Raw genomic sequence first — 24,833 nt, 5'->3', positions numbered from 1 at the left:
AGTGACCTGGCCAAAGAGGGCATGAAAGAGCTGAAATTAGATAATAAATGTAATACTGTTTCAGACAGGGGCATCCAAAATACATTTGGCCCAGGGCCCCAAAAATCCTTAAGATGTCTCTGTCTTACACACACAGCTTGTCTAGTGCAAGCAGCTTTCTGGCCTCAGTTTGTAAAGCGGCTCACTCATGAAATGTAGCAATTATGTAATTTCTCCTTAGAACCACGTAGGTGGTGTTGCTACACTGTGTAGAATTATTCAATGAGGGAATAGAGGGTAGACTGACAGAGGAACTAGAGGGTGCAGAGGTGCCGGGGGTAGAGATGCAGTACACTGAGGGTACAGAGGCAGATTTACCAGCACCATGAGACCCTCACAGGTGAGTAGCCAAACTTAACAAACAATGATTGACTGATTGCGACTCACTATTTTGCTATGGTACATACACCTATTGGTTTCTGCATGCGGAAACAGGTTTGCAAAAACTGTCGTACATCTGGCCCAATGATCTGTGAGGAGATCAAAGGTACCTTATTATTTCCTTACTCTTGCTTTTTTTATTAGGTCCACCTCTGAATACTTATATAATTAGGATAATTAAATAATTAGGAACTACCACTGGTTGACGATTAAAAATCGGATCAAATTTAAAACTTTATGCCTGACATTCAAAGCATTTCACAAACAAGGGCTGGAGTTTCTTAAAGAGCAGCTCATTGCTTACTGTCCTACTAGACAACTAAGATCTATGACACGGCATCAACTAGTGGTACCACACACAAGGACTGTCACCTGGGGAGATAGACGTTTTACGGTTAGAGCAGCCAGACTCTGGAATTCCCTTCCGCTAACGATTAGATCAAGTCACTCTCCTCTCCAATTCAGGAAATTGCTGAAGACATAGTTGTTTGACCAGTAACTCGTCCGCTCCTAACCATCACTGACTGGTTTTTTCCACCTTTTCTTTAGAGACATTAACTGAACTTATAGCGCCAAGACGCCCACGGGCATTCGCTGCGCTTTATAAATTGCAATAATAAATAAATAAATAAATAATAAATACATAAATAAATACTCCTCCTTTAATGAACCTTTCGTTCCCCTCGGGTACTCTTCTCAAAGTATAATGCCTCCTCTCATTTACACTTCTCAACCATCTGAGTCCCAAGCTCACATGTGCTAACCATCCAACATAAGTACCATCTTTAAGGTGTGGGCATGGGAAACTCACAAATGTGAACGTCCTAAGATTGTAATTGATGATTTGGAAACAGTGTTAGATCTCAATTTCATGAGGCAATATGTCCCTGAGTCAAGGCACCTCCACACACATAAAAAAAACAATAGATCCAGTAAAGGCCAATCAATAATTAAGTTCTAGATCAGCAGAATAAGTTTAAAAGATGTATTAGATAATTTCAACCATTATGATGGAGTCACCCATAAAGGCCATCAGTACATAGAGCATTACATGATAGTGCAAAGTCCGAATTATTGTAATCCCAAAATGAGCACAATTGATAGAAAAGCACATTATTTGTAGTAGAATTTCAAAGTCTTTTGACAAACCCTAAAATCAGGGGTTTATGTAGGAAATCTTACCATAAAACAGAATAGAAAGTGCAGATTCATCATGATGTGAGCAAATCTATCAGGGTTTAGCAAATCAGAGCACAGTTGTATAAAACAATACATTGCCTTAGTGCCTTAACACTATCCCACTATATGCATATTCATTCTGGGCACTCTAGCTAATGTAATGCAGAGAAGAATGACAAACTAGTTACATGAACAGCAAACTGTTATGAATGAATATGGCAGAGTGGAGTAGCAGAATTGCATTAGTTGATGTGCCACAGTAGTGTGATCATGCTACTAAGACAGAGTTGCAGTGAAACAAATCACTCAATAGTGAAGTGATACTGCCACAGACTGTGCTGCATTACACTGCAATTGTCCTTTCTTGATGTGTAATTGTCTTTTTGATGAATAATTGTATTTTCTTGATGCAAAACCCTGCTGTGTAATGTGGTCCTCCCTGCCTCAGAACTCTAGTGGTTCTCATAAAGAACCTCACACCTGTAAGCAACCTTGAATGTTCTTGCTAATGCAGTGCCATAATATGGGAACACTATTATTCATCTTTCAGTAAAACCAGCACGCTCATTGTAAGTGAAATAGATCTATCTGCACAATGCAATTCAAGACTTGGTTATGGGAAGCTATATTCTCTTTCAAAGTAAGTCTTCTGCTATGACCAAATTATGTGATCCTGAGCAAGTTACCTCATCTCTTTAACTCACTTGACTTATGGACGGGACTGCATGCAGGAATATTTCACAATGCACCTCAGTGTGCGGTTTATCAGTTCAATATCAAATAGTGCAAGTTTTCATGTTGACAATTCAGTTTAAACCACCCATGCCACATTTGTGTATTGTCATTGCATATCAAAGCAAATTTTCTTTCAGTTTAACTGCGCCGCGTTTTGTTAGACACTGTGAACAGGGAGAGGATGTCAGTATCAGACGTTAAGTAGCTACAGATCCAAGTTCAGTCTATGTGGTGAAAATGAGTTTGCTTAAGTGGTTTCAAAAGGATAGTGCCTCTCAAGGCACTAAAAGGAAGCAAATGGAGCAGGAGTGTCCTTACGATATCGAATGTGTTGTATTTGATGGTGGAAACACCAATCATAATGCAAATGATTATAATCCTGTCAACACTACTGTGCATCAATCTAGTGAATATAGATGGCTAATTGTTGAAAGTGAAATGTTAGGTTGCTCAACATGTAGATCGCTAACAACACTGAGTGCAAATAAAATCTGAGGCTTAAGATTTGCGCACAAATTGTCCGATTGCAACGTAACTCATTATGGAAAAGAGAAATGTAAGCAGCAGATCTCCCAATGGAAAAAAATCTGAGAACATACATTTACAACAGCTCATGTCACTGCAGAAAAATTGCACAAGAGTCCCTTAGACAGAGCATGGAAAATCATGCACATTTAATTAACATTGCAGAACAGGAAACATGCTGCGTGTTTCGTACAGCATATAAAATAGGCAAACATGGGTGGTCATTTGTAGATATGTCACTGGATATTGACGTGCAACAACTGAACGGATGAAATATGGGCCATGTTCTTCATAGTACCAATCCATGTGTGGACATTTTAAACCATATAGCTTCAGGGATGGTGAAAAAACTTGTAAAGGACATATTGTGGAAAAAACGTAAATTATGCTTCTTATTTGACGAATCAGCCAGATTTCGTGGACAATCTGTGATTTTCCTTTGCTTGCATGCTGCGGGGGCATATTATTCTGATGTGCATACTTTTTTATTTTACTTACTTGTCCTTGAAGGCACCACAGCTAATGATATCAGCACTGATGTGACGGAGTGTCTACACAAGCATGGCTTTCATGAGGTCTTTCTTTAAGAATGTTTGATTGCCTTGGCCTGTGATGGTGCATCGGTTATGCTTTGGAAGCAGGGTTGAGTTGAAACACAGCTTCAGATTCTCTATCCAGGAATATTTGTGCGGCACTGTATCAATCATCTGTTGGAGCTAGCTATGGGAGATGTTATGAAAGAAATTTCAGGCATACATCACTTACAGATTTTCTTTAACAAACTATATTCTTTTTAACATGATTCACCTAAAAATCAAAGGGAACTGAGACAGTGTGCAAAGAAAATTGAGCAGTATTTTCTTGTAATCGGGCAGATTATTTCCATTCACTGGGTTGCTTACAGTGCAAGGAGAATAAAGGCTGTTTGGCAGAGCTTTTTTTCTTTGCACCAGCATTTCTCAAAAGCTGCTGCTGATCAAAAACGTGATGCCCGAGATATAGCAAAATATGCCTGCCTCAACAATATTCTGACCTCTTGCTGATTTTTAAAGAATGTTGGTGTCCGGCTTGATGCTCCAGCGGAATTGAGTGACTTTTCTCACCAGCATCAGCGCAATGATACAAATCTTCCAAATACTGAAATATTGCTGACAAGGGCAGCCAGGGTCTTTGAATCAATGGTTAACACCCCTGGTCCATACCCTGAGGAAGCCATGGAAGCCTACAACAGCCTTACATTCAGGAGTGTAGACCTGCATGAAAATAGTAAATTTCCAATTATAACTGCAGATCAATTATACAGCCCTGGTCAAACCTTTGGGGGCACTTACATGCACGTCTTCAACCTGCACTGACCCTGAACCTTGCCGCTATTGACGCTGCTGCTGCCGTAACCGGGACCACAACTCCTGGCAACACCTGCGTCGCGGACGCCGCCTACACGCTCACCTAGTGCAAAGAGGTGCTTAAAAGCCTTGCAGAGCTCCAGTGGAGAGGGAGCCCTTGTCAAACCATTGGGGGCACTTACTTGCACATCTTCAACCGCCACTGACCATGAGCCTTGAGGCCAGTGACGCTGCTGCCGCTGTAACCGGGACCACAACTCCCGGCAAGACCTGTGGCGCGGACGCCACCTACAGGCTCACCTAGCGCCAGGTGGCGCTTAAAAGCCTTGCAGAGCTCGGGTGGAGCAGGAGCCCTGGTCAAACCTTTGGGGGCACTTACATGCACGTCTTCAACCGCCACTGACTCTGAGCCTTGCGGCCATTGACGCTTCTGCCGCCATAACCGGGACCACAATCCCGGCAACACCTACGGCGCGGACGCCGCCTACGCGCTCACCTTAGTGCCAGGAGGCACTTAAAAGCCTTGCAGAGCTCCCGTGTCGCTGGATGCGCACGAGCTGCCCGGAAGAGGCTGGTCTGGGCCATCCCCCTAATGTTTGCAATATTGGGATCTTTTTCCACCTGCTGAACTTAAGATACTGTGAGTTACACTAAAACTCTTTGTTGGCCTGACTGATGCTGTAATTACTTTTATCTCTCCTGTGATACCCCACCAATTCCTCCCCTACATGCACAAGGGAAACGTGCAATTGCAGTGAAGCGCTCTGTTCCAAAGGCTAATCCACCTTCACCATTAGTCCCCACTGCAAATAATTTAATGCTTCAAAAGGCGATACTAGTCATCACTTCTGAAAAAGAACTGACTGAAAGACGCCTCTCAATTACACCCAATTGCTTTCCACTGGCATCACCTCTTTTAACTGACCTAACGAACTCACCTGCAAAGAATGTGTGTCAAAATATGGTTCCATCTAGTAATGAAGTTACGTCTATACCAAGCATTGAGTCTAGATCTGAGGGTACTTCTCCTGTCGCACGTAAATCAAGGAAAAGGATCCTGGGCAGTAACGGGGGCCCAAAAGAGAAAAAAGCAAGGGGAGGGCCCGCTAGAGGTCTTGAGAAGCTAACTAAAAGGATTACTCCTCAGTCTAATGTCAGTAAGTCCTCGTTAGATCAGACCAACCCCACCTGGGCTCAAGATCTGATGGCTGACTTTTTGGCCCAGTGTAGAATGATTTTAAGGGAAGAGATTACCCCCATTCTCCTACACCTTCAGAATCTTGCTTCTGTTAAAAATTCATTGTAAGCCCATCCTAGCCAGGAACCGACTACTAATTTAACTGTTAGTCTATATAATGTTGGGCTTCCTATTCCCCAGGAACCACTTCTGAGTCTGGTATCACAGCCACCCAAAGCTGGTAAACTGCCCCACAACGAAGTTCCTCTAAACCATGAAGCAAGTAGTACAATTGTTAGTGGAAGGTCCCCAGTCTCTGATCAAGGACCCCCGATTATTTTCTCACAGCTTGCAGGGGAATAGTCCTGATTTGATGACGGCGTCCATTAATCGCAATACCCCAACTGGTAAAAAAAACGACTGTTAGTGAATCAAGTGCCTTGCCATTTGTTGGGGGGAATGCAGGTGGAGGAGGTGGTGTGACCCAGCTACCTTCTCTCCCTATAATCAATCTCCTCCTTGAGGCTATCCCTTATGTAAATATTTTGGCAGGAAAACCAGAACTTAAGGAAGGGAACAAAGAATCCCAGCTAGAACTTCGCAATAAGATTCTGTTTTGGCTGGCGAAAAATAAGCAGTTTCCATACGATAAGGCAGGTGAGATCTTGTTAGTTAGGAGGGTTGCATGGGTGGGCCCCACACATAAGTCTATTTTTGTGGATTGTTTGATTATTAATTTTAGACACCCAGAAATCATTAAAAGATTAGTATCACAATCCTCGTTCCAAATGGATCATCCCACGTCTATTAGAGTCCTTACCCTAGATTTTTTTTATCCATCTTCTCGGAGGGTGGGCTTCCCTCAGCCCTTAATTGATTATGATAGACTGGCCAAGCATTTTTACATCACACCCACCACTCTCCATCAAAATTCATCTCTTTTCAGCATCCCTGTGTCTAATCGGTTTGCCCCTTTGGAGGATGTAGATTGACTGAGAGGGCTGGCGCTTTTAATATAGATATATCTTCACCCAGGACCTCTGATACTCCCTCCATTAAGGGTCAGATTGCTAGTAACCCAGGGTCTGGAACCAATTTCCACAATAGGGACTTTTTAATAAACTTGGACGAACCCGGGCCCGACGCAATCAAAGGTCATTATCAGTTATCCCCTGTATCTCCTATAGGGCAATACAAGGTGAAGGATACCATCAACCCTGATAGTGAAAATAGTATTAGCCCTCCAATTGGGGCAGTTACGGGTATTAAGATCCCAACTGAAAATGGTGGAGCGGTGAAGTTTTGTGGCGATAAAATCTCTATTTTGTCCAGGAATGTGGCAGGGCTCTCTAATAAAATGTCCTGCCCCAATTGGGGACTTTTTATAAATAAGTTTGATGTCTGTCTGTTCCAGGAGACAAGGTCTAGGGAACATTTTTTAGGTCAGGTTTTTTGTCAGTTAATAATCTGGCCTCGATTGGTGAGAGGGGAAGACCGTTTTGGGACCAGACCATTCTCATTGGTGTCCATCTGGGATGCACAGTGACACAATTAAACACCTCTTCGCCAGATTTCCAATGCATTAGACTTTCTTTTTTGTCTAAATTTAGTATGATCCTTACTAACGTCTATTCTCGACCTACTAGGCTGAGTAAAGAATCTCCTACTTTGGATACCCTAGATAATGTTATTTCTTCGGTTCAGGGGGAGAGCACTTTGATTGTTGCAGGGGATTTTAACTGCCAATATGAACCGCTCCCGGGCACTAGTGAATCCATTACCAGTACCGAGGACTCATTGTGGTCCATCCCACATCTGCAACTATCTCCGATTAAGGCATGGACACCACTAGCCCTTCAAATGAACTCCATCACTATGGCCCATTCCCTGAGAACCTGCAATGGCCGTACTAAATCTGATCTAGAGTGTAATAATACTTTCAATCGCCCAGGCCAGTCCTCCTGTATTGATTACATCATGGTAGAGGTCAGCACTTGGTCTAAGGTCAATGATTTTGTGGTCCTCCCATGCCACGACAGTGACCACAATGCACTGGTATTAGACTTAGGCCTTCCTGAGATGGGTTTAAATTTGGGTGCAAGAGTGGACAATCGAGGGACACCCCTTCTATTCAATGATAGAAGAAGGCTTAAATGGCCAACGGTTAAAAGGTCACGTGAATTAATGAGCTCCCTTTACCAAGTTGTTCATCAGGCACTAGATGAATTAAGTGGTCACTTACATCAGGGGCAGGAAGTGTCTCCCAATCAAATTCATAATATTCACACAGGTCTAGTGACCGCTCTTACAGTAATACTAAATCCGCCTATGGTTAAATCAAGAAATAATAGGAAGGCCACTACATGGTTTGATACCGTTTGTAAGAAAGCCAAGGGGGCACCTATGGATGCAATCAAAGCATTGAATAGACCATTAATAAAAACTAAGAGGCTTGATTATAAGAAAGTGCAGTCCGAGGCCAAACTGAACTGGGAGAATAGCAAATGGGCCGCTATAGAAAATGTACTTGGGTGCAGCGATATGAGGAAATTCTGGTCAATAGTCCGTTCTGGTAGTAAGGATGGTCAAAAGGCTGATGTCTCTAATATCGCACCGGAGAGATGGGTTGAACACTATCAGAAGCTATACGCCCCTCCGGTTTAAGAAATTCCCCTAATTGATCCTAATGAACAGCCACTACCACAGATTGCGGCGCTAAACTGCTTTCTGGATTTTCCTCCCATAGTCTATACTAAAAATGAATGAATAGAGATCGAAGTAACAATGAAGGAAGTTGAACTTGCTATAAAAAGGCACGCCAGCAGGCAAAGCGCTTGGCCTTGACAAAATCCCCGCTGACCTTTTTAAAGACCAAACTGAGATCTGGGTCGCATATCTCTGCATGCTGTTTCATGCCATACTCCAGGGCTCTAAACTACCAGTTACTTGGGTAGGAGCTGAGATCATACCGTTGTTCAAAAAAGGATCCCCACTTCTTCCGGTTAATTACCGTCCGATCAGCCTGATCGATGTTAGTCAAAAACTATTTTCACGTATTATTCTCGATCGGCTTCAGGATTGGATGGAGGAAGGACAAACCCTTAGCCCCTTTCAGGCCGGTTTTAGGGAAAAAAAATCCACGGTCGACCAGCTATTAAGTCTCCAACTACTATACTGGAAAACTGTGAGAGTAGAGGGTTTCAGCCTCTACTTAATTTTTGTCGACCGTAAAAGCGGCCTTTGATCTAGTGCCCCGTAAAACTCTTTGGGTTCTGGAGGATATGGGGATGCCAGCATATCTCCTCAACATCATTTAGAGACTTCATTCTGACAATTTTGACCAAGTTAGGAGTGGTAAATGGGGTAGTTTAACATCTAAAATCCCAGTCAATAGAGGAGTAAGACAGGGGTGTGTGTTGGCACCTACCTTATTCTTTCTTTTCATCAATACATTGATTGCCCACCTTAAGATGGTCAAAGACATCGACGCACCAAAATTGAAAAACGAACAGGTGGTGTCATTAATGTTTGCCGACGATACTCTTCTATTGTCAAAATCACCCATGGGTATTCAGCGTGCCCTGGATAGCTTTGCAAACTTCTGTCATATTAGGGGGTTGGAGATAAATACACAAAAGACTATCAGGTAGATTCATCAAAGACCCGTTTTGCGAGTCTTTAATAGCGATTCATAAGGAATCGCTATTACAGACTCCCAAAACGGGATTCATGTAGGAATCGCAAAATAAATTGCGATTCCTACACATTCCTTATTTGCGATTAGCAAATTGCTAATCGCAAATAAGGAATAACTCCCCATTCATTCCTATGGGCCTAAAGGCCCTTAGGAATGAATGGGGAGTATTCCTTTTTGCAATTAACAATTTGCTAATCGCAAATAAGACAGCAATTTCAAGGGTGACAGGGGTGTCCAAAGGACACCCTGTAGCACCCATGAAAGCAAATTTACACAAGTGTTGCGCACACACATGTCCAAAGGATATGTGTGTGTGTAACATGCAACAGAGAAAAATGCACTAAAGTGCTTTTTTCAATTTTTTCGCAATTTTCCATGAAGTCAGACTTCGTGGTAAATAGCGACCCAATATTGCGAATTCGCAATTTCAAATTGGTTGATGAATTGCATTTAAGGAATCTCTAATGGAGATTTCTTAAATCCAATTCCTCGCAAATATGCGATTTCGCAAATAGCGATTTTTGCATTTGGGACGATGAATCCCAAATGCAAAAATTGCACTTGCAAAGGCCTTTGCGAGCGCAATTTACCTTGATGAATCTACCTGTAAGTTTATGGTCTGTAATCCAACTAAGACCAGATGTCCCAATCCCTCCTTGAATGGCATAGCATTGGACAGGGTCACCGTATTTGAATATTTGGGTATCACTCTTACTGATAAAATGGATTGGGCCCCTCAACTTGCGAAGGCTAAACTTAGACTTGCCCATACTACGGGCGGCATTCTAAAAATGCACAGAGAATCCACCTTTAAGCCAGTTGCTTCTATTATAAAAATGTATAAAGCGCAAGCCTGGGGAGCAATTCTATATGGGGCGGAACTGTGGGGCCATTCCCTGGTTGAAGGCATCAGTAAGACTGAAAACCATTTTTTGAGATCATTGCTGGCTCTTCAAATGAGCACTTCCCTTACCCCCATGAGAATGGATTTGGGTATTAGACCAATAGAAGATGAAGTCGCTCTGCGCCCTTTAACCTATTGGCGCAGACTCTGGGTAACCCCTGAACTAACACATTTTAGATCTGAAATGGAAGAGGTACTGGGCCTCCCAGAGTCCAGGAAATTACCCTGGTTTGCCTTTATAAAAAAGAAAGTTTGAGACTAGGTTTACCAGATTTTTAGTTCAATCCTGCCATAGTCTGTGCTCAGCTGTCGCGCGCAAATTTGGTCAACCTGGACCGCAGGTATAGAATATTGGCTACCCTTAGCAATTCCTCCCAGGGTTTACTTACTGTCCAGTGTTTTATTATGAAAGATGATTATATAGTTGAGCCATTTCTAGATGAGATCTTACCTATTACAGCGAGGAAATATTATCTGCAATTTAGATATGGCACACTTCCGCTTAGGGTCTTCTCACACAAATGGTCGCCTAGCAAATCAGTATAATGTCCGGCCTTGTGGGGCCAAAGAAAAGTCCGAGTCCCATATTTTCATCTTTTGCCCAAAGTATAAAGCCATACGACAATATTGGCTTAACAAACTTTGCAAAAATGTGGGTTTTAGACACCACAAAGAGGCCCTCGGAATACTCAGGAGTAACACCTCTACCCCTGCTGTGTTCTCGGTCTCACGCTTCATTGACACCATGTGGTGCAGGAGAAGATCCCTTTAGTAGAATTTTTTTTTTCTATCTTCCAGAAACTATACATGAACTGTATACCTCTGTATTTTTAATGTTGTATAGCTTTTACATTTTTTATATTTTTATATAATTCATGTCTATTGGTCTGTGTTTTTTAACCAGTGTAAATATTAGCAATGATTGGTATTATGCATCTTTTATGGTCTACGATCAAAATAAAGATTAATTCACTGACTGACTGACTGGTTATACAGGAACTTAGCTGAAAACCTAAAATAAGATTTTCCACTACAAATGTCAGCACTAAAATGGAAGACACTCCCAAAGCAGACACCTTTAAATTGTTTACACAGCACATAAAACTGCTTTATCATGAAAACTGGCCAGAAGATAGGATGGACAGGGCCGGACTGGCTACCGGGTGGTTGTGTGTGCTGCCGACCTGGGGGCTGATTTTGTTGATGGGGACCTGCATATGCTGAACAAAATTCCTTTTTACTTTTTTTTATTTCAAAGCAGACACAGGTCCCCATCAACAAAATAAGCCCCCACTGCAGAGAAATTAGCCCCCAGCTCAGTAGCACACACAAACGCCTGGTAGCCAGTCCAGGCCTGAGGATGGATATACAATATGGTGACAATGATGTGAGGCAGCTGGGTCAAATCTTGAGATTAAATGTGGTGGATAGTATCAGGGAATTTAGAGTACAAGACAGTCAATGCTGCCTATATACCTCTAGATTTTATGCCATTGATGAAAACTGTCAAAACCATTTCTATATTGACCAATGAATGTAAAATAAGTTTTAACTCTATAAGTGATCTGCTTACACCAAAGAGAAATTTTCTTTTCACAAATCGACTGTCGTCCCTTCTGTTCTGTCTGTAGGCCCACCCATACAAAGGTTTGAACCACTACCAAATGTTAAAACATGGCTGTAATTAGGAAGATCATCTGATAAGACAGCTTGTCATTCATTCAACCAGGGGGAAGAAAGGTCCCCCATTGAAGCTATGTGGACACTTTTTTGATGTCTGTTAAGAATCACTGTTGATCTTTTTGTAACATTCAAGGGAAATTTCCCAGCTTCCAAATGCAGTCCCATAACGTTTTCCTTTATCCTTTTTTTGTTTTGTTCCAGTACTATAGCTCATGCTTCCTGAATTTGATGGTTTGTAACTAAACTGTGTCCTGTTACAATAATACACATTAATTTTTTTAATTGATCTTCGTGGCCTAAGAATTTTAGATTGTACTTTCATTGAAACAATGCCTCTGATAAAAAGGGAAACCTGATGGTTACCTATTCAATAATCTGTCAACTAGTATTGGTTGGGGGAAAAAATCATACTTTTCTTCTTTAAACTGCCCTTAGTCACTGAATCTGTGTCTAATAAATGTGATTCATGTGCCATTCGTGCACTGACAATTTTATAACTGCAATTTATATATATATTTAATACCTCTGACCCTGCTCGCGGGCAGGTTGCTCCGCCTGTTTTTTTCGTCGCTGCATCCCTGCTATCCACACCCCCTGCAATCCCATTCACCGCCCCGCTCCCACCTCCCAGCTGCTACTCCCTCCCACATCCCCTCATATGGAGGCCACGCAGCGGCCGCGCCACTGGCATGCCAAAGCAGGACCCCTGGACCCCGCGAACGCCATGTCACCCGACACCGCTACGATGGCAGAACCATCCACGCACTCAACACTGGCCGATCACATACCTGCTTCCTGGCTGCCCGAAGTGCACCCACGGAGCATTCACCTGCTGGAACTGCAGCTTCACAAGAATACGCCCCACCATGCTGCCGACCAGGAAAGAACCCAACCACATCAAACACGCTGTTGAACTCTGGGACCTACTCGACTCAACCTCCTCAGTCATCGCCTTCATGACGGAGACTTGGCTGAACCCGCCCTCAGCACCCGACATAGGCATAGCCGTCCCGGAAGGCTACAAGATCACGCGCAGGGACCGAACCAACGGAGCAGGAGGAGGTATTGCCATTGTCCACAGGAACACTCAAAGAGTCTTGACCAACACCGACGACACCCTCAGCATCGCCGAACACCTGCACTTCCAGATCCACCCCGACCCCAACACCACCCTCAGAGGGACCCTCATCTACAGACTCCCCCGGACCCTGACCACAGTTCACATGACTCCAGGGACTACATCCTCCTCGGGGACCTCAACTTCCACCTCGAGAACAACAACAACACCACCTCCACCACCCTGATCGACAACCTAGCCTACCTCGGACTCAAACAACTCATCACAACACCCACCCCCACCGCCGGTCACACGCTTGACCCCATCTTCTCTGCAAGCCCCCATGTCTCCTTCAACCACACCACATAACTCCATTGGACTGACCAACGCTGTATCCACTTCACCTTCAAGAAACCCACCACGCACCACCGCACCCAACAGATGCCACGCCGCTGCTGGAGCAAAGTCACGGAAGACCAGCTAACCACCACCCTCGCCCAGACCCCACCCGCCGACCCCGACACCGCCGCCCGCAACCTCGGACAGTGGATCAACGACTGCGCCAACACCCTTGCCCCGATCAAGAAACCCTCCAACAGTCACCCCAACAAGAAAGCCAGCTGATTCACTGAAGGCCTCCAGGCCTCCAAGCAAACCTACCGAAAGCTGGAGAAGATCTGGCTCTGTGAACAAGCACCAGTCAGCCACGCAGCACACAAGAACGCCACCCGCAGACACCATCACTTCATCATGTCTGCCAAAAGGGACTCCTTCACAGACTGCCTAGACAGCAACGTGCACAACAGCAAAGAGCTTTTCAACATTGTGAAGGAACTCTCCAACCCCAGCTCCAACATCAAAGACGTCCCACCCTCGCAAGACCTGTACGACTCGCTGGCCACCTTCTTCCACCACAAGATCGCAGACATCCACGACAGCTTCATCGCCACGACCGCCCCGACAACCACTGAGACCGCCTCCCCCATGACCACCATCCACACCAACAGCCTGCTCTACTGGACCAACATCAACGACGACCACACCATCAAGATAATGAACACCATCCACTCCAGATCTCTGTCAGACCCATGCCCACACCACATCTTCAAGAAAGCCAGCACAGCCATCGCACCCCATCTCTGGAAAGTCATCAACACCCTCTTCGAGACAGCAACCTTCCCGGAGAGCTGGAACACGCCGAGAGCAACGCTTTACTCAAGAAACCCAAGGCGGACCCCAAGGACCCAAAGAACCTCTGGCCCATCTTCCTGCTCCTGTTCCGGGCAAAGGTCATCGAGAAGACCTCAATGAACAACTGACCCGCTACCTTGAGGAGCACAACATCCTGGACCCTTCCCAGTCTGGGTTCCGCAGCAACCACAGCACCGAGACTGCCCTCACCGCCACCACCGATGACATCAAGACCCTGCTGGACAATGGAGAAACAGCAGACCTCATCCGCCTGGACCTGTCAGCTGCCTTCGACATGGTCTGCCACCACACACTACGAACACGCCTCCACAATGCCGGGATCCAAGAGAAGGCCCTGGACTGGACCACCTCCTTCCTCTCTGGCAGAACACAGAGTGTCCACCTTCCCCCTTCCGCTCTGAAGCCACCGAGATCATCTTTGGCGTGCCCCAGGGCTCATCCCTCAGACCAACTCTGTTTAACATCTACATGGCACCGCTCGCCCAAGTCGCCCGTCGGCACCACCTCAACATCATCTCCTTTGCCGATGGCACCCAGCTGATCCTCTCCCTCATCAAGGACCCCCACACCATAAAAACCAATCTTCACGAAGGAATGAAGGTCGTCGCTGAATGGATGAGGAACAGCTGACTGAAGCTGAACTCAGACAAGATGGAGGTCCTCATCCTCAGATCCACCCCTTCGGCCTGGGATGACTCCTGGTGGCCCACCACACTGGGTACCGCCCCTACATCGACCAACCATGCACTCAACCTAGGGGTCATCCTCGACTCCAACCTCTCCATGACTAAACAGGTAAACACTGTCTCCTCCTCTTGCTTCAACACCCTTCGCAAGCTCTTCAGGATCTACAAGTGGATCCCCACCAAAACGAGATTACCGTCACCCATGCCCTCGTCAGCAGCAGGTTGGACTACAGAAAAGCCCCCTATGCAGGAGCCTCGGACAAACTCCTGAGATGGCTCCAACGCACCCAGAACGCCTTTGCACTCCTAATCCTTGACATCCCTTGCTGCAGCCACATCACACCCCACCTGAGAGACCTGCACTGGCTCCCGGCCAACAAGAGAATAACCTTCAAGCTCCTCACCCATGCACACAAGGCACTCCACAACACCGGACCAACATACCTCAACAGACAACTCAGCTTCTACACCCCCACCAGCCAGCTCTGCTCCACCGACCTCGCCCTCGCCACAGTCCCCTGCTTCCGAAGAGCGACCTACAGTGGCAGATCATTCTCCAACCTCACTGCCAAGACCTGGAACACCCTCCCCATCCACCTACGGCAGAACCAAGACCTGCTGACCTTCAGAAAACTCCTCAAGACCTGGCTTTTCAAACAGTAGCAGCATTCCCCACCCCAGCGCCTTGAGACCCTCACGAGTAGTGCGCTTTACAAATGATATGATATGATTGATGGATTGATTGATACCTGCAAGGGCATCAACAATACATTACAGATTGAAGCAATTTGTCATCATTTGCCCACAAAAAAAATTCTTGAGCCCTTTAAATATGTCATTAGCCCCGTCCATTACCTTACCTCCTAGCCCTGCCTCCTTGTCACACTCCAAGGTCAGAGCTCACTTTGATGAGTACCTCTACTTCTTATTTAAAGCACTGAGCTTCAGTTCATTCAATCTTACCGAATTATAGTTTGCACAAGCCCAGTATCAAGCTGGTAACAATCATATGACCAGCAACATGGCTGTTCAGTCTTCACAGGTCAAGCAACACATAAGGCCAGGTTGTACATGCCTAGGCCTTGTGTGCACATGTTCAAAAAGATAATGGTAATAGCCAAGTGCCAAGTAACAGGTAAGGCACACGTTAGCTGTTACTGCAACAAATGTAGCTGGGTCCCAGTACCCTGTATTCCTTTCTGGATATCCCTTAACTAGCCATGCAGCCTCCTTCTCCCTTTCTTTCTCGCTGTCTCAGCCCCGGCTCTGTCTTTCATATTTTCAATCTCTCTCTTGCCCCCTCTCTGTCTTTCACTGTCTTTCTCTGTCGACATCTCTCTGGGTCTCTGTATATCTGCTGTCTCTTTCTGCCTGTGTTCTCTAGTTTTCCCTTTCTCTCTGAGTTCATACCTTTAAACTTGTAGTTTCTATATCAATCTCTCGCTCGCTATCTCTCGCTCTCCCTCCCTCCCTCTCGCTGTCATGCTCTCTCTCGGCCTCTATCTCTCTAAATCACTCAATTGCCTTCACCCAATCTATAAGACTAACAGCCTGATTCATGAAGTGAAATTGCGCCCGCAATCGCTGCGAAAACGCAAATGCGGGCGCAATTTCCGTAATCGGCATTCAACAACAAAATAGCGAATTCGCTAACACATATTAGCGAATTCGCTAATATAATCGCAGAATCCCTGCCGCTGAGCATTAGCGATTCGGTAATAGCGACACACCACGGAATCTGCGAAAATAATAGCGAATTCGCAATAGAAAATCGCAATCGGCATTCAAGAAAAATCGCAATTTGCGAAAAACCCAAAAATCGCTATTTGCACGGCGCAAAATAAGGACAACTCAAAGCAGGTGGTAACCATGAAAGGCATAGAAAATATTTTTTCAAAAAACCGTTGTCCTATCACCAACAGGGCCAGGCCTGACCAATCACACATAAGGACATTCAGCAGCAGCATTAGGCTTTCCACAATGCCTGGGATGTACATGGTGGTGAGGCGGCGAAGGCTACAGCGAGCAGCACGGAGGAGACGCATGAGGCAGGCAAGGATTTACCGGCTGCGGGTCACCTTGCTGGGCCAAACCAGAGAACAGATTTATGCTAAATACAGGCTGAATGGGGAAATGATCACCTGGCTGATACAAGAACTCGACCCCATCATGCAGCACCCAACAAGGCGAAACAATTCTGTGCCCACACATGTGCAGGTATTGTGTAGCCTGCACCTCCTGGCCTCCGGAAGCTTCCAGGGGGTAGTAGCGGCCGCTGGGGAAATATCCCAGCCCACCATGTCACGCTGCCTCAACAGTTTTGTAGACGCCATGCTCACCCAGCTACACCGTCACATCAAATTCCCCGCCAGCCAACAGGAATTGGACATGACAAAGCTACAATTCTACAATGTAGCCCATTTTTCACATGTGCTCGGATGCATAGACTGTACCCACGTCGCCGTCTGCCCACCAGCTGGCATGGAGTATATGTTCCGCAACAGAAAGTGCTACCACTCCCTCAACATCCAGATGGTCTGCAATGCCAAGACATACATCACTGACATTGTCTCACGGTACCCAGGGAGTACCCATGACTCCTTCATCTTCCGGCACAGCGCACTCCACACACGGCTGGTCAGGGGAGAGTTTGGGGAAGGACACCTACTTGGTAAGTACACTTTGATTGAAATGTCACATTGCAAAGATGTAACAGCGCAGCACAGGCAATCACCATCTGCTCCTCCCATTCAGGTGACAGTGGCTACGCCCTCCGTGAATACCTCCTGACCCCATACCTCAACCCTGCTACACCCCAGCAACGGCGCTACAATATTGCTCACATACGGACAAGAAATTGCATAGAAAGGACATTTGGCCTGCTCAAGAGCAGGTTCTGCATACTGCACAAGACAGGTGGGGCCATGTATTACAGTCCTGCAAAGTGCTGCCGCATAGTGGCTGTCTGCGCAATACTACATAACATTGCAACCAAGCGCCGGATACCTGTTGACATCTCTGGCAGTGAATCTGAGGGGGACAACCGGCCACCTGCACATGCGGGCCATGCACAAGGGGAGACCCCAGCAGAAGGGCACAGACGTCGCAACCACATCACAGTGAACAGTTTCTAGTACAACCACTGCCATCACCCCACTAATCAACAATGCATGCAAAATGTAAAGAAGACACAACGCTAATGTGTGTAGGAAAAGAAATGTATTTGTTCAATTCACAAAAGTAAATGTAATGGTCCGTGCCAAAGGTCAAAATAAAAGTACCTGTTCAATTCACAAAAGTAAATGTAATGGTCCGTGCCAAAGGTCAAAATAAAAGTACCTGTTCAATTCACAAAAGTAAATGTAATGGTCCGTGCCAAAGGTCAAAATAAAAGTACCTGTTCAATTCACAAAAGTAAATGTAATGGTCCGTGCCAAAGGTCAAAATAAAAGTACCTGTTCAATTCACAAAAGTAAATGTAATGGTCCGTGCCAAAGGTCAAAATAAAAGTACCTGTTCAATTCACAAAAGTAAATGTAATGGTCCGTGCCAAATTAGTCCCACAAACAGTATTACGCCATACTGCTGTGCTTGCCAGGCTTGACCTCAGCCTGTGCCAGTGGTGATTACAGTCCTCTAGGTGTGCCTAGAGCGTGTCCCTCCACAACGCCTCTGAGGGCCTTCCTCCTCCGGGGCGTCAGGCAATGGGGGGGTCCTGGTGCTGCGGGTGGGTAGTGGGGCCTGTGAGGCTGATTGCGAGCTCAGGCTGGACGCCCACTCACTCGCATCATCACCCCCCACAACAGATGGAATGGGTGGAGGGTGAAGAGCCACGACAGCCGTGGTGAGGGTCTCCAGCACCCTCGACATGTCCACACTGCACTGGATGACAGTGTGCTGCTGTGTCAGACAGCGCCTCGCCAATAGGGATGTGGCATTTGCCGACACATAGCTTGCCCTGCTGTAGGTGCCAAGCTGGGTCAACAGTTGGCGGTGGTGCCGGCGTTGGCCACCGTACATTCTATTCATGGCGCGGGTGTTAGCCTCCACGGCTGCAGCAATGCGGGCCATTCCATTGCCCACACCGGCCAGGTCGGCCCTCATGCCTTCAATCTGGGTAGCAACACATGCCACGTTGCGGCCAATGTTGCATAGTTGGAGGTGAATTGCCCCCTGCTGCCGTGCCTGGCGCTGGTGTATGTGCAGCATCCGTCGCTCGATGCTGAGCCGCGCCTGTCTATCACCATTGGCCCGCCTGGTAGCAGCTGCGGATCGCTGGCGTGACCTGCCACGCCTGCCCTGCTGGCCGGATTGTGAGGCTGGGGGCTGACTGGACAGTGGCGCAGCCCCGGATGTTGAGGTGCCAGCTGATGGGGGTGAGGCCACCGGTGTTGCAGGTGTGCTCGTCGCTGGGGGTGTGCCTGCTGGTGTGGCTGTGGCAGTCGCTGCGGGGGCCGCACGAGTGACTGACCTGGCTGCAGCTCTGGGAGGAGCAGCGGTGGCAGGGAGCACAATGGGGGCTGCGATGGCAGCAGATGAGGGCGCTGCAGCAGTTGCAGGTGGGACGCTGCTGGTGATAGTTGATGGTGGTACAGTTGCAGCGGTAGGGGCTGGTGCCTGGGTATGTGTTGGCTCCTCCAGGACGCTGTCGTCGATCACCAGCCTGTCACTGTCACTGGTATCTCCACCTGTGGGGGTAAGTGGAGGACCATTAGTTGTATGCATCTGGCAGACGTGCAGTTGCTACATGCATGCTGGGTGACATTCCCTGAATGGCAGTGGCTTTGTGTGCATTGGGACCTGACTACATCTCCCACAATGGCTGCATTGTGGTACTACTACATTGTGGCCAGACTACATCTCCCACAATGCTTCAGGACAATCCTTGATGTGCAACAATTACATGCCTATGGGACATTGGGGGGGCCTATTTGGTCATGGACATCCATAGGGGGCAGGGTCGCAGTCGCATGCCACTTACTTTGGGTGTCTTGTGTGGGGGCGGATGAGTCCAGTGCAGTGAAACCCACAACGGCCTCCATCTCGAGGGTGTTTTCCACCTGGTTCTCCAGGGCGGTGTTCGGTGGTACCGTCGGACCTCCTCCTCCTGTGCCCGAGGACTCCCCAAGGCGCGCCGCCACCTTCTCCTTGGCACGGCCTCGGAGGTCGTACCACCTCTTTTTCAGTTCTTCAAGGGACCTGGCCGCCACTCCCACCGAGTTAACTGCAGAGGCTATCCCCTGCCAAATGCGCCTCTTCTCCATTTCCGGGACCCTCCTGGAATTGGCACCGAACAGTTGGTCGTGGTTAGCCACGACTCCCTCGATGAGGTGCTCCAGCTCCTGCTCGCTGAATTTGAGCTTTCGCTTCCTCCCAGCCGAGCTGCTGGTCCCTGGTGCAGCTTCCTCTGCCATGTTATGGGTTGTGGCTCTGTGGTTCACTCTACAAGCCAAGATGTGCAGCTGCTCTTCTATCTGCTCCCTGTCTCTCTGCCTCAATGTGCAAAATGGTGCTGGGAACCGGCAGCTTCCTGGTTGTGATGTCATCACTGGGCTCGAAATGCGACTTCCCGTTTTCCCGATCTCGCGAGTTTGCGATCTCGCAAATAGCGATATCGCTAATAGCGATATCGCTATTTGCGAGATCGCACTCCAGCCGCGGGTAGGCCAAAATAGCGATTAATCTGCGATTAATCGCAATTTCGATCGGATCGCTATCGGATTTTGCGATCGCGTGCGAATCGCTTTTTTTTATCGCAATTCTTCATGAATTCGGATTTGCGATTTCTGAATAGCGACTCGCTATTTTTCGCTATTTCAGAATCGCAAATGCCGATTTTCATGAATATGGCGGCTTGATCCTTATTGTTATTGGCCCCGTTTTTAGTGAAATATTTATTGCACCATATATATAACAATTCCTAATCACAGTTATTCATTCGGTGCAATAAATCTCCTGATAACGAGTTTCCGCATAATAATGGGCAACATATTTTTTGGTGATTTCTGCACCAGAATCTGAATGTCTAATGAGCAGGCTATTTTCACCTGTTTTACCAGGTATTTTACCAGAATGCTTTGCCTGCCGAAATAGTCATTGAGAAATAACGATGACGATTTCCTAATGCACATTTCTCTATGTTACCTCTAATCCCACTGTTTCTTTATATTCAGTGACAAAATGACAAAGGTCAATGCACACGTAAGAATGCACTGGGCCACACGTAACAAGGGCCTTGGGGTATCCTTCCTGCTTCCAGACTTTCTCTCTGTCTCTCCTTCAGTTTCCCACCACTCTCAGCCGACCCCTTCTCTCTCTGTGCACCTTACTCCTTTGCTTCATTTCTCTTCCATCTGTTATCTTCTCACTTTAAATTCCCTATCTCTGAATCTATTTTCCTATATCTCTCTGCAAGACCCTCATTCTCTGCTCTGTCATTTACTCTGCTACTCCCTCTATTTTATTGTCTCTGTTGACAAGTCTATTTCTTTCTGTCTTTGCAAATCCACTCTATTGTGAAAGGTGGTATGCTGCTCTATAATGAACACCACTGTATTTTGATAAAAAGTACATTTTATATTATAATATGTGAAGGACATGTACACTCACTGGGATTCTGAATAAGTTTTACTTAATACCTGTCAATTTGGTGTCACAAGCACTTGTTGATAGGGACTGAGCAAGGAGCAAACAGAATGACACTGCCATGTAAATACATTGACAGTCCATCAGTCAAAACACGTTATTCTTTCTAAAAACACACAGATCATAAAAGTACAAATGTATATAGACATAATATCATATGATATAATATCATGAATACATATTAAAAAATATATAACAAATCCATAAAACAGCAAATAACAGGAATACATTAAAACCTATTGATCTTAACTACTGTTGTAATCTCCTAGGGGCAGATTTATGAGGCGCTTGCGCCACGTTTACGCCACTGTTGCGTCACGCAAGGCGGCGTAAACGTGGCGCATCCCTACGAATGATTTACAACGTGACGCATCTAGGCAGATGCGTCACGTTGTAAAGCCCTGCGCCGCTTGTGGGCGTTCTGGCGCAGGGTGGGCGTTCCGGGGCAGGTGCGCCTCGCAAAAGTGGCTGAGTGAAATCTATGAGATTTCACTCAGTCACTTTTAAGCCAATGCTGCGTCAAAAGTCTGCGCCTGCTTGAAGCAGGCGTAGGTCTTGACGCAGCATTGTTAAAATGGGGCACCCCGAGCCTTGCTGGAGCTGCGTCGCGCTTGCGACGCAACTCCAGCAATGCGACACAATTCCGGCACAGATGCGTCACGCATCTGTGCCGTTTTTGCACCATGGTGCGCTGCATTATAAATGCGGCGCACCATGGCTGGCGGAGCTGTTGCGCACTGTGGCGCATGTTAACTGGCGCATCCCTGGGGATGCGCCAGTTAACATAAATCTGCCCCCTAGTTTTTATTGAAAAACATAAAAAGGTTGCTACGCAGTAACAGATATAGTGACCATGAGGCATTTGAAAAAAATGTCATCCTGGTCGGCATTGCCTAAATTTTTGTTTGCGCATGATTGTAAAAATATAAGTTTTACGATCTACTGCATAATATTTACAGAAAAAAAGATATGAAGGTATATCGCACCGACAGGGAGGCAGGGCTTGCTGAGAATAAATGCCAGAAGCGTAGCTCAGCATACATGGGGGGAGGTTCAAGTTCAAGAATTTATATAGCGCACTACTCACCCAGAGGGTCCCAAGGCGCTTGGGGATGGGGTTCATTATTTATCGAATAGCCAGGTTTTAAGTCCTTTTCTGAAGGAGATGTGGTTCTGTGTAAGGCGGAGGTGGGTGGGGAGTGAGTTCCAGGTCTTGGCCGCCAAGTAGGAGAAGGATCTACCTCCCATGGTGGATCTTTGGATGCGCGGAATTGCGGCGAGGCCTTGATCGGAGGATCTTAATTGGTGGGTGGGTGTGTAGAAGGATAGTCGAGTGTTGAGGCATTCGGGCCCTAGATTGTAGAGGGCCTTGTGTGCGTGGGTGAGGAGACGGAATGTTATTCTCTTGTTGACGGGGAGCCAGTGGAGGTCTTTCAGGTGGCCGGTAATGTGATTTTGGCGAGGGATGTCCAAAATGAGTCTCGCTGATGCGTCTTGGATACGTTGGAGTTTTTTCAGTAATTTGGCTGTAATTCCGGCGTAGAGGGTGTGTCCGTAGTCCAGTCGACTCGTGACTAGTGCGTGGGTGACTGTTTTTCTTGTCTCGGAGGGGATCCAAAGGAAGATTTTTTTGAGCATACGAAGTACGTTGAAGCAGGAGGATGAGACGGCGTTGACTTGTCTGGTCATCAAGAGTGAGGAATCTAGGATGAAGCCCAGGTTGCATGCGTGATCTGTGGGTGTGGGTGCTGTGCCCAGAGCCGAAGGCCACCATGAGTCGTCCCAGGCAGAGGGGGATGATCCTAGGACGAGCACCTCCGTTTTGTCTGAGTTAAGTTTTAGGCGGCTGGTTTTCATCCATTCGGCAACTTCTTTCATACCTTCGTGAAGATTGGTTTTGGCGGAGTTAGGGTCTTTGGTGAGGGAAAGGATCAGCTGGGTGTTGTCAGCGTAGGAGATGATGTTAATGTTGTGTTGACGCGCTATGGATGTGAGTGGACTCATGTAAACATTGAAGAGGGTGGTAATGAGTGATGATCCTTGTGGTACACCGCAAATGACTTCGGTAGCCTCTGATTTGAATGGGGGAAGTCGTACTCTCTGGGTTCTTCAGGGGAGGAAGGAGACGATCCAGTCCAACGCTTTTCCTTGTATTCCGATATTGTTGAGGCGTTGTATGAGGGTGCTATGACAGACTGTGTCGAAGGCGGCGGAGAGGTCGAGTAGAATGAGGGCCACTGTTTCTCCGTTGTCCAGTAGTGTTCGGATGTCGTCTGTGGCTGCGATGAGGGGGGTTTCGGTGCTGTGTTTGGCTCGAAAGCCATTCTGTGAGGGATCGAGGGAGTTGTTGGCTTCGAGGAAGGCAGCGAGTTGGCTATTGACAGCTTTCTCGATGACTTTTGCCGGGAAAGGGAGGAGGGATATTGGGCGGTAGTTTTTTAGTTCAGAGGGGTCTGCTGTGGGTTTCTTCAGGAGGGCGCTGACTTTGGCATGTTTCCAGCTTTCTGGGAAGGTAGCGGAGTTGAAGGAACAGTTGATAACATCACGGAGGTGGGGTGCGATGATGGAGTCTGCTTTGTTGAAGATGTGGTGGGGACATGGGTCGGTTGGCGAGCCAGAGTGGATGGAATTCATAAGGCGCATGGTGTCTTCGGTGGTGATTGGGTTCCAGGCGTTGAGATTGTTGGAGGATGGTATAGGTTCTGAGGGGGGTGGGTAGGATTGTTCGTTGTTATTGTTATCAAAGCTGTTATGTATGTCGGCAATTTTGTTGTAGAAGAAGGAGGATAACGAATCGCAGAGGTCTTGGGAGGGGGTGATGTTGTTTGAGGCTGCGGTGGGGTTGGTAAATTCTTTGACGATATTGAATAGTTCCTTGCTGTTATGGGCATTGTTGTCGAGTCGATTCTTAAAAGCTGATTTCTTGGTGGATCGAATCAGCTGGTGGTGTTTGCGGGTGGCTGCCTTGAAGGTGGTCATGTTGTCGGTGGTTGGGTTTTTTCTCCATGTTTTCTCGAGAGTACGGCAAAGTTTCTTGGATTTTTTAAGGTCATCGTTGAACCAGGGGGCCTTTTTTCTGTCTTGTTTGGTGTGATGGTTTTTCAAGGGTGCTAATTCATCAGCGCTGTGAGAGATCCATTGTTTGAATTTGATGGCAGCTTGGTTAGGGTCAGATGAGAGGGCGGGTGGGTTTTGGTTGAGCGATGTGAGGAGTTGGTCGGTGGTGATTTTGTTCCATTTTCTTCGGGGAATAGGTTGTGGGGAGTTTGTGGGTCGAGGTGGTTTTGTAGCTGAAGTGTGGTCCGTCCAATGGAGAGCTGTGGTGCGATCGAAGGATATGTGTTTGCTGGAAGTGAAGATTGGGTCTAGCGTATGTCCGGCTATGTGGGTGGGGGTGTCAACAAGTTGTTTGAGTCCGAGATTGGCTAGGTTATCCAGTAGGGTGGTGGTGTTGCTGTCGTTATTCTTTTCCATGTGGAAGTTGAGGTCTCTAGTAGGATGTAGTTCTCGGAGGCGAGGGCATGTGGACTGATGAAGTCAGTGATGTCCTCGCTGAATTGTTTACGT

Source organism: Lissotriton vulgaris, chromosome 8 (assembly GCF_964263255.1).
Source record: "Lissotriton vulgaris chromosome 8, aLisVul1.2, whole genome shotgun sequence".
Taxonomy (NCBI): Eukaryota; Metazoa; Chordata; class Amphibia; order Caudata; family Salamandridae; genus Lissotriton; species Lissotriton vulgaris.
This window is presented reverse-complemented; position numbering follows the sequence as displayed.